Source organism: Gopherus flavomarginatus, chromosome 16 (genome assembly GCF_025201925.1).
Source record: "Gopherus flavomarginatus isolate rGopFla2 chromosome 16, rGopFla2.mat.asm, whole genome shotgun sequence".
Classification (NCBI taxonomy): Eukaryota; Metazoa; Chordata; order Testudines; family Testudinidae; genus Gopherus; species Gopherus flavomarginatus.
In genome coordinates, this window is record NC_066632.1 from 16,359,865 (window position 1) to 16,373,990 (window position 14,126).

The following is a 14,126-nucleotide window of genomic DNA, read 5'->3' on the forward strand; positions in this document are numbered from 1 at the left end:
CTGGGGCAGCAGGACAGGCTCAGTGAACAGGGTGAAGTAGCCACATGACAGGGACCAGGCGCTGAGCCACCAGGCCCCTCACGCAGAGCAGGCTCTGCTCCAAGTGAATCACCGGACAGGCAGGACACAGAGCGCAAGCAGTATCCGCAGCCTGGACCAGGCCTGTGGAATGACAGACACTGCACCTGGGGCAGTGCCTGTGACCCACGGACCATGGGAGCTCGGCAGTCACGTGGGGCCTTCAGAGAGCTTGGCATCTTCAAACCTCTCTATTTATGAGTTGTAATCCCCCACTCTAGGAGCGGGGTGCGATCCTGTGGCTACAGCAGGGTCTGGAGGAGGCTGGAAGCCAGGACTCCTGGGTTCTATTTCTGTCTCTTCCATGGACTCGCTGCATGATGCTGCGGGAGTTCCCTACCCTCTCAGTGACTCCCCGCCTCGCAGGGCTGTGCGAATGGACGGCGCATGGGTGGGCGGCACTGGGGACAGGTGAAGGCGGCTCAGCAGGCCCAGCTCCCTCAGACTGAGCTGGTCACAGCTGCTCCTCTCCCTGGGTCAGCCAGAAAAAATAGGGGCAGAAACTGTTCCCCACCCCACTAGCCTAGGACCACCCCATCTCTGCAACATTCTCCAGAGTTCCCTCCTGCACTGACATCCCACTAGATTCATGGCCACACATCCCCACAACAGTATCAGCCCCACAATCCTCTTTTCCCTACAGGCCCCCACAAGAACATGGGCCATTTGGTCCTTATGAGTCCCCCTGACCTGTTTCTCCCCTGCACCCCTCCCTTATTCTCCCCTTCACCCCACAGTCCTGCCTCACCCCTTTGGGACCGTGGACTGAGCAGATGAAGGATAGCGATGGAGGGTGGCCCTTGAGCTGGCTGGATACTATCAGACCCACTGGGCTGACCCCACTCGCCTATCACCAGCCCCAGCAGCCAGGGATGCCGCCAGGGCTGCAATGAAACTTTGTTCAACCAGCAGCCAGGGGGACGTGCTCCTCTCAGGACGCTAGGGGCTGGCTACAGCCTCTGCCCTAACTCCTCTGGGGCTAGGGGAACTCACTAAGAACCCTGGGTTGGCAGCCCCCAGCCAGACAAGCAGCCCAATGGGCAGTCACATACCAAGCCGAGCTCAGCCCAAGACCTGAGCCGTACCCCAGCCCCGAGAGCCAGGCAGCTTCCACCTCAGCCCCGTGGAGGAGGGCTGGTCCTCCTGACCGGGGGCTTTTCTAGGGAGCAGCTGCCCTCTCACCACTGAGCCCATGTCCCCATCATGCCGGGTGCAGCACACACAACACAGATAGCTCCAGGTGCCTGCTGGGAATACAACTCCCTGCTGAGCCCCAGGACAGACGGATGGACGGACGGACACACAAACTCCTGGCGCTGGGGCCACGCTCACTATCTGACTCCAGCAGCACGAGTTTAATGGCCCCTGGGTGGAAGAGCCGCAGAATGGCTGGTTTTTTGTGTTGAGTCCTCGCAGTATTTTCTGTATTTGTTACTGTTTTCGGCAATCGACACAATATTGTCCATGAATCTGAGGTGGTATAACTGCTCTCCATTGACATGGATCACTTAGGTGCTGAAAGATCAGCAGGCTGTCAATGATGTCTGTGGATTCTTTCAATCAATCAAGACTAGATGGCTCTTTCTAAAAGACCTGCTCTAGCTTGGCCAGAAGTTGTTGGGCTGGATGCTGGCGTGACAGGGCCTGTGCGATGCTGTGCAGAGGGTCGACCAAGATGATCTTAATGGAACCTTTTAGACTTCAGAGCAACGAGTTGCCCATATTATAGGGGCCGTGTATGTCGCGCGTGCAGCGTGGCGCAATCAGTGAGTGAACCCATTGTCCTTCCAGCCACAGAGCTGCACAGCCTGTTAGTTGGGCCCAGCTGGCATCTCCTTACAGTCATCAAAAGAAAAACGTGAAACACATCCCCGATGTGCATCCAGGATAAAAAGCAGCTGCAGGCAGGGATGGCGGTAGCAGCCTGGAGCTCATTTCCATGGCAATGGGCTCAGCTGGGACTCTGCTATTGAGAGGGGATGGCTGCAACTATATTAATGGAACTCAGAGACTGACCCGGGCACAGCTGGCAGTGGACATAGTGACGGACGCTCAGAGCCAGCAGGGGTTGCAGCAGGCTCTGGGGAGCAGCCGCCAGCCCCACTCTCAGCCTAGGGGGTGCACAGAGAGGGGGAGGGAGAGCAGGTGGCTGTGGGTGTGGGGGGTAGCCATGGCCAGCAGCTTCTAGCCTGGGGGCAGGAGGAGGGGACAGCGTGGTTCCAAGTGTTGATAGGACATAAACCAAATCCTGAGAACCCAAGTTCTCTGTCTCCTGACCCCTATCCCCAACAGCCCCTACCAGTATCTCCAGGGCAGGGAAGAAGACTGCAGTGCATCCTCTCCCCTGCCACCCTCATATAGGGGGCACTGAGGGCAGCCAGCGAGGATGGGAGAGAGCTGCTCCTGTCACCAACGGGCTCCTGTACCCAGGACTGAAGAGGCACAAGAGGGGTGAAAGCAAGACCCAGGGGTGGGTTGGGGAAGGAGAGAGGGAAGAGGGGGGGACCTTGATGCTGCCCAGGGTGGAGCTGTTCTGGGGACAGAAGCTGTCAGTCTCTGAGGCTGTCACTTAAATGCTGTGTGAGAACCGAGCTAGCACAGAACAGAAATGCTGAGTGGGGAGGTCACTGCAGACCCAGTTGACCCACGTGGAGGTGGGAGCTCATTACCTGTAGGGTTGCCAACTTTCTAATCTCACAAAACTGAACACCTTTGCCCCGCCCCCTGCCCTGCCACTTCCCTGAGGCCCTACCCCTGCCTGCCCCTTCTCAGAGGCCCCATATCCCACTCACTCCATCCCCTCTCCCTCTGTTGCTTGCGCCCCCCCACCCTCACTCACTTTCACCAGGCTGGGGGGCAGGGGGTTGGGGTGTGGGAGGGGATGAGGGCTCTGGCTGTGGGTGCAGGCTCTGGGGTGGAGCTGGAGATGAGGGGTTTGGGGTGTAGGAGGAAGCTCAGGGCTGGTGGAAGGCGTTAGGGTGTGGGAGGGGATTCTGACCTGGGTCAGGGGGTTGGGGTGCATTCTCCGGGAGGGAGTTGAGGGCTGAGGCAAGAGGTTGGGGAGTGGGAGGGGGTGAGTGGTGCGGGTTCTAGCAAAGTGCTTACCTCAGGTGGCACAGCTGTACACAACCCCTCCCCCCTGTGGGATAGGAATGTTTTACAAACGAAGAAACTGAGGCACAAAGAAAGTGACTTGCCCACAGCAAATCTGTGGCAGAGCTGGGAGGTGAACCCAGCCAGCCCAGTGGATTTCAATCCGATCCAAGTCAGGAGTTCCCAGCCCTCTCATCTGCAGCTGACCAGGCCCCCTCCCAGTGAGCAGTACCAGAAAGGCAGGGTGGTCATGTCCCTGCCCTCGACACCAGTCGAGAATTCCTGCCTTGCCATGAGGATTTTGCTTGAGTGAGGATGGCAGAATAGAGCCCAGGGAGAACACTTTGGGACCCATTGATATGAAAGGTCCAAGGGCAGATATTCTGACATCTGATTCCATTGTCCCTTCAAAGGTGCACAGAGAAACCACGATGCCAGCTTTTCAGATCCCATATTCCAAGCTAAGCCACCCCTTATGGGAAAATTGGAAATCCTATAGAGGTTCAACCAATACAAAACTACAGAAATTTCCTAGAGACCTATAGAAATCCCACTATCTCTAACCTGTAGATTTGAATAGATTGAAATGCCTTCTACTGGGGTTTTTAGAAGCATACTGTAAAAGTCTATAACAGGCATCTGTTTAAATTCTACAGAATGGTGCAAAAAGAAAAAAAATGCTACAGAAAAATGCTGATGTGCTGCTCAGTTCTATAGGACTTTCCAGTAAGGGGCAGTGCCAGGGGTAGGTGACCATGAGGGGGCAAAGGAATCTATGGGGCAGGGAGGAAGCCTCTGGGGAAAGGAGGGGTGAGGTGCAGAGAGGGAGACTGGGGATGCAGAGCTGCTTCCTGCCAAGGCCGTGTGGAAATGGTGGCAGTCAAAAAAGCTAACAGTATTTTAGGAGTCATTAGGAAAGGGATAGATAATAAGACAGAAGATATCACAATGGCACTATATAAATCCAGGGAGCACCCACACCTTGAGTACTGCATAGAGTTCTGGTCACCCCATGTCAGAAAAGATCTATTAGAATTGGGAAAGATGCAGAAAAGGGGAACAAAAATGATTAGAGGAATGGAAAAGCTTCCGTATGAGGGAAGATTAAAAAGACGAGGACTTTTCAGCTTGGAAAAGAGCCAGTTAAGGGCGATGTGATAGAGGTCTACAAAATCATGTCTGGTGTGGAGAAAGTGACTAAGGAAGTGTTATTTACTCCTTCTCATAACACAAGAATCAGGAGTCACCTGATGAAATTACCAGGCAGCAGGTTTAAAACAAACCTAAGGCAGTACTTCTTCACACCACGCACAGTTGCTGGGGAACTCATTGCTAGGGAACGTTGTGAAGGCCAAAAGTAAAACTGGGTTCGAAAAAGAATGTGACAAGTTCCTGGAGGATAGGTTCATTAATGGCTATTAGCCAAGTTGATCAGGGACCCAGCTCCATACTCTGCTTGTCCCTAAACCTCTGACTGCCAGAAGCTGGGACTGGATGACAGGGGATGAATCACCCTTTAATTGCCCTGTTCTGTTCCTTCTCTCTGAAACCTCTGACACCAGCCACTGTCAGGAGATGGGATACTGGGCTGGACAGACCATTGGGCTGACCCAGCCTGGCCGTTATGTTCTTAACTGAGGGCAGCTGTGGCTTCAGTCCAGTTTAGAGCAATGGGAGGCGGGAGCCATTTTGAAAGGGGATAAAACTTATGTGACTTTGTGCCTGTTCTTCACTCAGGAGAATGTTAGTGACCCCGGTGTCACTGGCCTGGTGAGAATAGCGCAATATGATGATAATGTTGTGAGACTGGTCCTGGTTACTCTTGGGGAGGTATGCTGCATGGGAACTGCACATCCAAGAGGCAGGCAGGGGAGCACAGGCCCGGGGGATTGTGGGAGATGAGAGATGGGTCAGGTGGGTGCTGGGGAGCAAGGGGGCGAGTTGGGTGAGGGGTGGCACTCAGAAACACAAACACAACTAGTGCTGCTGGTTCCCCTGTTGCAGACACAGCAGTGCCAGAGGAAAGCAACAGTGGTTCGTTGCCTAGAGTGCTTAAGCGCCAATAAACACACCAGGGTGGAGAAGCAAACAACCAAATTTATTTGAGCTCAAATAAGGTGCCAGGGAGAAATAATAATCTCAGATCCTGCACACAGCACACAGGCAGGGCAGGAATATTTATACCCTTCTTCTTGTATTTCTTTTCTGATGCTGACTAGCTGATCTTTTACTCCCCTGTACTTTCCCATCCAGCTGCCGTATCCTTTCTCAGTCAGTCTTTTGTCTCCCCCCACTTTCTTCCCCCTCTTCGCTGCTGAGACATGTATACAGTATCTTAAAACGACCTTGAGCATGCTCTAGCCTAGCTTCAATGTGTTACACCAGAAAACTGGCTGTTACAATTAAAAGCTAACTGCTAATACTACATTTTTGCAGCTATTAGTACATTAGGTTACACTAGGTCACACAAGTTTAGTGAGGCTAACATTAAGGCCTTTAACATGGAGGTTCTTTGGTTCACCTAGCCCCTAACATGGGCCTTTAGCCAGGAGATTTTTACTTAGTGACACCAACAACTCCCTCCTTTGAGAACACTCAACAAACTTTTGGCTGAGTTTTCTCATATTCAGTGGCTAGCATGTTATTAAGCATAATAATTTCGGGGTCCTCCATGAGGGGGTACATAGGGGTTTCTTGAGAACAAGAGGTACAAATTCTATGAATAAATGCTTTACAGCAAGTAAGCAAAAGAAGAGCAACAATGCACAATACTGCACCCGTGAGCAGGAGGCGAATTAGCCCTGTTCCCACCCATCCAAGATTGGGCAGCCAACTAAAGACAGTATCAAATAGCGAGGGAGCCTGTTCCAGGGCCTTCCACTGGTTAAAAGCCTGCTCGGCGGATAAAATGTGCTTATTGATGTCCTCTACATTGTTTGGGACATATGTACAGCATTCTTTTCCAATAAGGGCACATACTCCGCCCTGTGAAGCCAGAACATAATCTAGAGCTTGGCGATTTTGTAGGGCCAGCAGGCGGAACTGATAAAGCTCAGAACTGATACTTTTTTCTATGGCCAGGGTGTTATTGGCAAACTGGGTGAGGAACACAGAAAGCTTTTGATAAAGTTGGGCTAGTCGTCCCACTCCATATGATGGAAGGAATATCATTCCACACCTATCTCTCTGACTGATAGGCTCAACGGTGGCATATAGAGATCGCTGATACCTGGGGCAAACTGAGGGGGCCTGGGCCAGGACACGGAGAGGAGGAGCAAGATAGCCTAGATAATAACTTCCATACCAGCCAAGAGGAAGCCATTTATAGGCACTATTACCACAGACCCAGAATGATTCACCATAGCTAGCCTTTCCATTGTTCCCTTTCTGGTTTTGTAAAGTATCATTTATAGAGAGAGAGAAAGTTGCACTGCCTGTCTGTTGACCAGTGGCAGTTACTAAAGGGACAGTGAAACTTACACCAGGACCAATATAGAACCTACATGTACTACTTCCTGCAAACCAGGTATGGTTACTTGTACTGGATTGCTGAAAGCATATGAGACCAGCAGGTGGAGAGCGCAACCGAATTGGCTGGGGCTTAAGTGTACTATTATAATAAGGAATCCAAGAACCATTGTATAAACCATAAGGGGCTTCTTTGGTACAATTACTTCGTAAACCTGCATTAGTAGAGGTGCTGTATGTGGTTACCATCCACCTTTGACAGAAGTCTGACCAATTTTGGGGAACAACTCTTCAGGGTAACCCAGCAGCATGACGTGGGATCTGGACACAAATCCAACAATTGGAAAAATTAAACTCATGGGCAAAAGCAATCTTTAGGGTTTCAAAGGTGTTAACAGTAAAATCCTTAGGAGGGTTGGAACTCCAACGGGCATGTAGTTGGGCCATCCCAACAGGGAGGAATATGGCCCAAAGGAGCCACAGAGGGCCTAAAATCCTAGGTTGCCAAAACCCCAAAAAATAAGAAGAACAACTAAAAGGCATATGAAAAACAAAAGGACCCATATTACCAGGCAGGGCCATTCCTGAGAGGACAAATACAACCAACTGTGAGGGTACTCTTGGGGAAGGGAATTAGGGCGCCCAAAAGGAAAACACTGCATTTAACACTTAATGCCGATGAGGATGGAAATGATGTTGGGGCTGTCTACGGACCTGTGCCCAAGCAGAATCAAATGGCACAGGAGGGGAGGAGGGTGATAAGAACCTGTGAACCCTTTGATTGGGGCCCCTGTATACAAAAACGTGTACCACCCACCGATCTTGATGAGGGCAGTAGTATGGCCGACTAACAGGGGGAATGTGAGACTCTACAGGAGGGCTTCCACCCATATAGGGCCTAAGAGACTGAAAAGAATTAGATTTTGCCCTAATGTCGTTTAAACAGCACTTTTAGTCCAAGATCAGTATCACTAGGATCACTGACAGGCTGCACAGTCCACTTGTCCGTTGATGCTGGAGCTGGTACTTTCTTCAGACGGGAGTGATGAATCCAGGTCTTGTGTCCCTCAACCTTGGCTGCCATGTGGGAAAACAGCAAGACTGTGTATGGTCCCTTCCACTGTTCTTGCAGGGGTTCGTCCTTCCAGGTACGCACGAGCACGGAGTCGCCTGGCTGCAAGGAGTGGACAGGAGCATCCAATGGAGACGGTTGTAGATCTTTGGTATACCTGTGAAGAGAAAAAAGAACAGCAGACAAAGAGCACATGTACTGTGATAAAAACCCACATCCTACTTCCCACTCCCCTGCCAGAACCGGGGTACCACTCATAGGCCATGCCCTTCCAAATACAATTTCGAAGGGACTAAGTCCTAATCTACCCTTAGGGAGAACCCTGATACGAAGCAAGGCAAGGGGCAAGGCGTCAGGCCATCGTAGAGAAGCCTCTTGGCAAATCTTTGAGAGGTGTCTTTTAAGGGTCTGATTTGTACGCTCCACCACACCACTGGCTTGCGGTCGCCATGGGGTGTGGAGCTTCCAAGGAATCTGTAGGGTCTCTGCTATATGCTGAATGATTTTTGATGTGAAGTGCGTTCCGTTGTCCGATTCCATCCACTGGGGGAGCCCAAAGTGAGGAATGATTTCTTTTACAAATTTAAGGGCTATTGTTTTTGCTGTGCAGTTGCGGCATGGGTAGGCTTCAGGCCATCCACTAAACCGGTCCACCACGACAAGGAGGTATTTAAATCCTTGGGTCTGGGGAAGTTCAGTAAAATCTATTTGCCACACCAGTCGCGGACCTGGGGTGGGTTCCAGAGTGGCTGATGGTACTGAAAATCCTGGTCGAGGGTTGTTCTTTTGGCAGACTAAGCATTCAGCCTGCACCTGGGAGGCCAGTGGTCGAAGTCCAGAGGTCAGGAAATATTAATCCATTAGCAGGGTAAGGGCCTCCCTGCCAGCATGAGTAGTTTGATGTAATCTCCGCAGCACCGGTTGGGTCAGGCTCTTTGGCAGGAGGATCTTTCCCTCTGTGGAATGGAGCCACCCCTCCTTTTCCGGGAGACCGAGCCTGTCAGCCAGCTGCTTTTCCTCACAGGAGTACTGAGGAGTCGCAAGCTCCCCCACTGAAGGAATGAGGGCATGCATGTGGGTGTTTTCAGTTGTCGGTAAATTTAAGGTGGCAGCACGCTTGGCTTCCCTGTCTGCTCGAGCGTTGCCCCTGGTTACGTCTCGGTCTTCCTTTTGATGAGCCTTGCAGTGTATCACAGCTATCTCTGCTGGGAGCTGTACTGCTTCCAGAAGCCAGAGAATCTGGGGTCCATGCTTGACTGGAGAGCCTTGAGCTGTCAGCATCCCCCTCTGCTTCCACAGACCTGCATGAGCGTGTAACACTCCAAAGGCATATCTGGAATCAGTGAAAATGTTAACTCTTTTCCCTTTTGACAGTTCAAGTGCACGAGTTAAAGCTATTAATTCAGCCAGCTGGGCTGATGTCCCGGCAGGCAGACTTTCTGCTTCCACTGTCTCGTGGAGAGTTACAACAGCATAACCTGCCCTCCTTTGTCCATTAATAACAGCACTGCTGCCATCAGTATACCATTCATAATCTGCATTTGGAAGTGGCTGATCTTTTAAGTCTGGACGACTGGAATACTGGGCATCTATTACATTTAAACAGTCATGTTCCTGTTCCTCTGTTTCAGGCAACAAGGTAGTTGGGTTAAGGGAAGGGCAGGGCTGCAGGGTAACTTCAGGGTTCTCCAGAAGTTTAGCTTGATACCGAGCTACTCGAGCCTGAGTGAGCCAAAGACCACCCTTGGTGTCCAGCAAGGCCCTAACCAGATGGGCTGTATAAACTTGTACAACCCCCCCAGTGTCAGCTTCTCAGCTTCCTCTAACACCAGAGCAGTAGCTGCAACCGCCCTTAAACATGCTGGCCATCCCTTTGCAACTTGATCTAGTTGTTTAGAAAAATAGGCTACGGGACGTTTCCAGGTGCCTAATAGCTGGGTGAGCATGCCCAGAGCCACTCCTTTTCGTTCATGTACATACAATTGAAATGGCTTTGAAAGGTCGGGTAAACCCAGGGCTGGGGCTTCCATCAATTTTCTTTTTAAGATCTTAAATGCCCTGTCAGCTTCTGGTGTCCAGTGAAAAGGGTCGTGATCTGTTCCCTTGACACATTCATACAATGGTTTAGCCCACAATCCAAACTCTGGGATCCATATTCTGCAGAAGCCTACCATTCCCAGAAATGCCCTGAGCCATTTACGATTGCTTGGGATAGGAACTTGGCATATAGCTTTTTTTCTTTCGTTAGAAAGCTGGCGCTCCCCCTGCCTGATGTGGAACCCCAGGTACCGTACTTCTGGGAGAGCAATCTGAGCTTTATTCCGTGCTACTCTGTATCCTCGGAGTCCAATAAAGCTTAGGAGGCTTGCGGTGGTTTTAAGGCAAGGGGTCAGACCCACAGCTGCAATTAGCAAGTCATCAACATATTGCAGAAGAAGGACCTTGTCCTCATTATCCCATTCCTCCAAGTCCCTGGCCAGGGCCGGGCCAAAAAGGGTGGGAGAGTTTTTAAATCCCTGGGCCAACACAGTCCAGCAAAGCTGCCTTTTAACCCTCCTTTGGTCCTCCCACTCGAAGGAGAAAATCTCTTGAGATGGTATATCAACCGGAATTGTAAAGAAAGCATCCTTTAAATCCAAAACTGAAAAATGGGTGTACTGCCCCCCCACTGAGGCCAACAAGGTATATGGGTTTGGAACGAGGGAGTGCAAAGTTTTAACCCATTCATTAACCGCCCTTAGGTCCTGCACCAGCCGGTACGTGCCATTAGGCTTTTGCACTGGCAAAATAGGGGTGTTCCAAGCTGACTGGCATTCTCGAAGTACACCGTATTGTAGGAATCGGTCTATAGTTCCCTGTAACCCTTCTCTGGCTTCCCTCTTGATTGGATACTGTTTAATTTGCACTGGGCCTTTTCCTGGCAAAAGCTGAATTTTAACAGGGGTTTGGTGTGTGGCTTTTCCTGGGATCCCTGATGCCCATACCAGGGGGTATATTTGATCTTCCCACTGGCTCCACTCTGGGGCTTGCATGGCTGAGGGTTCAGCTGCAAGGGTCATTATCCATGCATTCTCAGGTGATAAGATAAGGGTTATTTCATCTTGAGTAAAATGCAGAGTGGCACCTAAACGGCAAAGTAGGTCTCACCCTAACAAAGGCGTTGGGCAATTTGGAAGGTAAACCAGCTTGTGGGATATAGTTCTGTTTCCCAAAGCACATTCCGCTGGGGCATATACTGGACACTTGGTTCCTTTGCCAGTGGCACCCACCACAATAAGGGTATCTGCCACCGGTAGCTGGAGGGGCTGGTTAACAGCAGTTCGTGCTGCTCCAGAGTCTACTAAAAAGTCTATTTCTGAATTTCCCACCCGCATTTTTACTCGGGGTTCCGGGGGCGGGATGGTCCGTTTCCCCTGACACCTCTAATCATTATCCTCTGCCGCCATCATGTGGGTACTTTTCCTTTCAGGGCATTCATTTCTCCAATGTCCCTCCTGCCGACAGATAGCACACTGAATGGGACCCAAACGTCTTTCTTGTGAGCCAGGACGTCCACGTCCACGGCCCCTTTTTTCCCCTTCCTCTTTCACCTCTTCCAGTGCCAGCCTGCACTGCCGCTACCATCATTTTCATGTGCTTTTTCTCCTTTTCTCCCTCTCTAAGGCTATAAGCCTTATTTGCAATTTCCAAAACCTGTGCCATAGTCATGCCCATTAAATCCTCCTTTTTCTGTAATTTCCTTTTGATATCACAAGCTGCACGGCTAAGGAAAATGTCCTTTATTATTGCTTCAGTTGCCTGATCATCGGGGTCTGCACTAGTATTCTGCCGAATAGTGTCTCGAATGCGTTGCAAAAAGGCACTTGGAGTTTCCTTTGGCTCCTGCACAATTTCATAGGGCTTGGCCCAGTTATTGTATCTGACCACCGAGTGCCTGAGACCATGTAAAATCAAGTCCTTATAAGCAGCTAGGTGGGCAAAGTGCTGCTGATTATTAGGGTCCCACTGAGGGTTTCTAAAGGGAACTTGATCTTTTGCCTCAGGGACATGTTCCGGGTCTGCCTCATGTCTTCGCTCTGCCTCCTCCCTAGCTTTTGCCAGTACCTGATTCCGCTCAACCTCAGAAAGTAAAGTTCTTAAAAGGACCTGACAATCATCCCAGTCGGGCTTGTGACTCACTAGGCATCCCTCAAAGACTGAGATAAAACGGCTTGGGTTTGTGGAAAATTCTCCAGCCTGTGCTTTAAAGGCTGCTAGAGCCATAGGATCAAAAGGAACATGGTTGTACAATTGCACAGTTTCTGCCACACGGTCCTGCGCTGCACGGCGAGATATCCTAGTCTCTGTAAGCAGTGGATAGACTCCTACTGTGGGAGCAATCTCTGGGGCTGAGGGCACCTTTTCTCTATATGGTGGGAGTGCTGTGGCCAAAGGGGACATCGGTTCTGCCATTACAACTGGGGAGGGGTTCGGGAAACTAACATTAGTTACTACTGATCCTGTTGCGACTGCATTATACCTTACAGTCGGGGTTATATTGCACCTTAACAAGAGATCTGACCTACTTCTTAACATCATAAACAACTGCGCATACATAAGTTCATTCCATTTACCTGTTCGATGGCAAAACAACAGTAACTGAAGGATTGTACTGTAATTCACTGATCCTTCAGGTGGCCACCTCTCCTGACCCTCCAACTGATACTGGGGCCAGTCTACTGTACAAAACCTTTGTAACCTATTTTTGGATAACGGATCCGATCCAAACACCTTCCAATTCTCCAGAATGCATTCTAGGGGGGAGCACCTTGCCTTCCCCACCTTGCTCTGCCCCTGCCCCATGTCGCAGGTAGATGCTGAGCGTCCCCAGATCCTAACAGAGGGAGTCCAGACAACCGGACTGTTCCTACCTTATCCAAGGGACCGGTTCCTCACCGTCACCCACAACTGCTTCTCCACTACTCGAGCGCGTTGCACCGTTGTGCCCTCCGAGGTCAGCCAGATCACGTCTCCGCCAAGGCCCCCGATGAAGTCACCGGTGCGCGCTGGGCGTCGTTCGTCGCTGCAATCCGTTGACCACCAGAAGGGATCCAGGCAAGGCTAATTTTCGCCTCTGGCCCACCCAGGGATGCCAAAAACTGTTGCAGACACAGCAGTGCCAGAGGCAAGCAACAGTGGTTCGTTGCCTAGAGTGCTTAAGCGCCAATAAACACACCAGGGTGGAGAAGCAAACAACCAAATTTATTTGAGCTCAAATAAGGTGCCAGGGAGAAATAACAATCTCAGATCCTGCACACAGCACACGGGCAGGGCAGGAATATTTATACCCTTCTTCTTGTATTTCTTTTCTGATGCTGACTAGCTGATCTTTTACTCCCCTGTACTTTCCCATCCAGCTGCCGTATCCTTTCTCAGTCAGTCTTTTGTCTCCCCCCACTTTCTTCCCCCTCTTCGCTGCTGAGACATGTATACAGTATCTTAAAACAACCATGAGCATGCTCTAGCCTAGCTTCAATGTGTTATAGCAGAGAACTGGCTGTTACAATTAAAAGCTAACTGCTAATACTACATTTTGCAGCTATTAGTACATTAGGTTACACTAGGTCACACGAGTTTAGTGAGGCTAACATTAAGGCCTTTAACATGGAGGTACTTTGGTTCACCTAGCCCCTAACATGGGCCTTTAGCCAGGAGATTTTTACTTAGTGACACCAACACCCCCCACCCCTATGTCACTTCCCTTGCTCAGTACACAGCTCATTGTGTAACTGTGCTGTGCAATTTCTTGGGGCCCTTGCACCACACTCAGCCTATGGCGCAATTGGCCCTGGCTCCTGTAAGCTGCTCCCAAATAGTAACAGGGCTTGGGGGAACAGCTGACCTGCATGGGGAGCTGGAATCCTCACCCAGGGGAAGTCAGAGCCTCATATGGCACCAAAGGCAGGACACGAGGCTCTGCCTTGGGGCTAGGCACAAGGGGATCGACACTAAACTTGGAATCCCCACTGCCTACCAGGAATTTTTCAGGAAGTGATGTCTGAGCTCCAGCTAATCAGGGATGGGATTTCCTAGGGCCAGGTAGCACCATGCTGCTATTCAGCATGTGCACACCTGGGCTGAAACTTGCTGGGGGCAGGGGGCAGTGAGCATAGAGCTGATAAGTCCAGGCTAGTCCTACCACCAGAGCTAACGGAGAATCCTTGTTAACAGTATGGAGTATATGACCCATAGTCACCAGCTCTGCTTCCCTCCAGCAGAGGACAGTGGTGACATAAACCTGGCAGCTCATTCCAATGCACTACTGATGGATGAACCTGCTTCCCATGTCACGAATGAGGAATAGATCATAGGAGTCCTATGTCCTACCCACAGGGCAACTCCCCCAGTCCATGCCACAATGTGGCCTGCTTCTCCC

At 50.7% G+C, this 14,126-nt stretch overlaps 1 long non-coding RNA gene across 1 annotated transcript; it reads right to left on the reverse strand.

The window, feature by feature from the left end:
* Positions 1-5,248: 5,248 nt before the first annotated feature.
* On the reverse strand, positions 5,249-13,306 carry LOC127035771 (uncharacterized). Its single transcript, XR_007769939.1, has 2 exons — positions 13,200-13,306; positions 5,249-5,516 (listed from the first exon to the last, which is right to left on the reverse strand). It is a non-coding gene; the product is annotated as an uncharacterized LOC127035771 (long non-coding RNA).
* Between the last annotated feature and the right edge of the window lie 820 nt (positions 13,307-14,126).